This window comes from Octopus bimaculoides, chromosome 12 (genome assembly GCF_046866305.1).
Source record: "Octopus bimaculoides isolate indiv1 chromosome 12, ASM4686630v1, whole genome shotgun sequence".
In the NCBI taxonomy this organism is placed as follows: Eukaryota; Metazoa; Mollusca; class Cephalopoda; order Octopoda; family Octopodidae; genus Octopus; species Octopus bimaculoides.
The window spans coordinates 17,543,076-17,545,715 of NC_142939.1; the positions used below are offsets into that span (position 1 = coordinate 17,543,076).

A 2,640-nucleotide genomic window follows, 5' to 3' on the forward strand; every position below is an offset into this window, starting at 1 on the left:
TATATATATATGTATATATATATATATATATATATATATATATATATATATGTATATATATATATGTATATATATATATATATATATATATATATATATATATATATATATATATATATATGTATATATATATATATGTATATATATATATGTATATATATATATATGTATATATGTATATATGTATATATATATATATATATATATATATATATATGTATATATATGTATATATGTATATATGTATATATGTATATATATATATATATATATATATATATATATATATATATATATATATACACGATTATATTAAAAATATGTTTAATTATAAATGATCGTAATATTCTTTTTAATTTACATAAAATATTCTTTACACTCTACTGTTGTTTTATTCTCATTTACTTACGAGTATTATGAATTTTATATGCGAAATATTTTTCTGGGAACGAATTAAAGTTGTTTGATCCTGTGTCAGTTCTGATAAAAAAAATCTCATGATTAGTGGTGTTCCAGCCGTGAACTACCTCGTCGTTTTGTTAATATACGACGTTACAAATTTCGTCGGGATTGACTTTGCTTTTCATCTCTTTCGGGGGGGGGGGGGTCAATAAAATTAGTACCAGTTGAAGGAGGCGCAGGCATGGCTGTATGGCTGTGTGGTAAGTAGCTTGCTTACCAGCCACATAGTTCTGGGTTCAGTCCCACCGCGTGGCACCTTGGGCAAGTTCAAATTCCGCCGAGGTCGACGTCTCCTTTCGTCCTTTCAGGGTCGATAAGTTAAGTGCCAATGGAGTACTGGAATCGATGTAATTGATTTAACCCCTCCCCTAAAAATATTGGCCTGTACCAATAGTGTGAGAAATGAAGGAATGAGCTGGCAGAATCGTTAAGATGTCGGACAAAATGCTTTGGAGTATTTCGTCCGTCTTTACGTTTTGAGATCAAATTCTGCCAAAGTCGTCTTTGCCTTTCATCCTTTCAGGGTCGATAAATTAAGTGTCAGTTGACCGATAAAATGCCACATTTCTCACAATATCAATTAATGTCATATTATTAAGGCGGCGAGATGGCAGAATCGTTAGCACGCCGGGCGAAATGTTTAGCGGTATTTCGCCTGTCGCTACGTTCTGAGTTCAAATTCTACCGAGGTCGACTTTGCCTTTCATCTTTTCGGGGTCGATAAATTAAGAACCAGTGAAACATTGGGGTCGATGTAATCGACTATTCTCATCTCCCACCCAAATCAGGCCTTGTGCCTATAGTAGAAAGGATTAATTATATCATAATAATTAATGTTAGATGTCTTGCAAACAACTCGCACATGCAAGTGCTACCAGTCGAGAACTCCGCATACCGAAAGCCAGCAAGTGTATGGTGTCATCAAGAGAGAATGCGCGCCGTTTCGGGGCCTACCTCTCGACAGCATCAATGCGCATGCCCCCCCCCCACTGATATGAGGCCCCACTTGCTAGATCAACTGGTTATTAAAAACAAAGCTCAATATTTCTCTAGCCATCGCTCATCATCTCTTTTTAACCAAATTCAGTGGATAGCCTTCTCCATTTTTCCAACTTTTTCTTACCTTCATAACTTTATACGCAGTTGATAAATATGCAAGATTCAGCTGTCAAAATTCTTACTCAAGTCACTCCCCACTACTTTAGAAATAGGAAACATTAGATAATGTGGTTCTTAATACAGTATTACTAAAAGATATATGCATAAAGAAACATGATGGTTACGGACGGAATATCTTTTGCCATAAATCTACTCAGTGAGGGTTCATTTGTTGTTAAATAACAAAACCAACGACAACAATCTTTTAACAGGTAAACTAATTGAATTGACAAATTAAATATGCGTAAGGTGGGATACAAACTCACAATTCGTGTAAATAAATTATGACACATTGCACACTCGGCCTGTTTTTCTTTGTTTTCTTTAAATAAACTAGAGATTTAAAAATGTCCAGAACTGATATAAAAAGCCCAATGCGGTAATTACGACCAGAACTAATTGAAATTCTCATTGCAGTGGTAATGACCTGACACGACCCGTAGAATTCTATTGCTGTGACAATACTTTGCAGGTTGCTTTGTGCTTTTTAATACGATTTTGTAACAAACAAGACTTGGGGCTACTGTAGCGCAAGGGACTACAATGAAGAAAAAGAAGGGGCCTACGAATTTGAAAGGTGGTGATTGATAGGAAACTTAAAGGGCTGAATATGAGAGACTGGAGGAAAGCAAAATGATGCTAATGAGTTCCTCAGAGTAACAGTTCGAGGAAAGAAGCTATTAGAATAAAAGAACTGCTGGGTAACAGGAAGCGAAACGATGCACCTAGGAAGAGAAGCAGGTGACACGTTTAAAGGTCTTAGCTGAGGGTATTAAACCAGAAAGTTCATCAGAGCAATGATCATGAAAATACTTAGAGAAAGGACACACTGAAGAATCATTTCGTTGATGAGCCAAAGACTCCTAACTTAGCAAAAAGAAGAGGGCCACCATGTTAACAAGTAGATTCTGAATTCGATCAAGCATGTTAAGACACTCAGAGGAGTCTAAAGATAACAACAATACTGAGCCTTGTTGAGCTTTGATTTGATTTTGTAATCAGAAATAAACATCAACAGAC

At 35.1% G+C, this 2,640-nt stretch overlaps 1 protein-coding gene across 1 annotated transcript in view; it reads left to right on the forward strand.

Moving 5' to 3' along the window:
• Positions 1-602: 602 nt before the first annotated feature.
• The window catches only part of LOC106870849 (FAS-associated factor 1), a 3,458-nt gene continuing 1,420 nt past the window's right edge, over positions 603-2,640 (forward strand). The window contains exon 1 of the mRNA XM_014917084.3: positions 603-2,640. This exon is cut by the window's right edge and continues 1,420 nt beyond it. The gene's annotated coding sequence lies outside the window, so the exon portion shown is untranslated.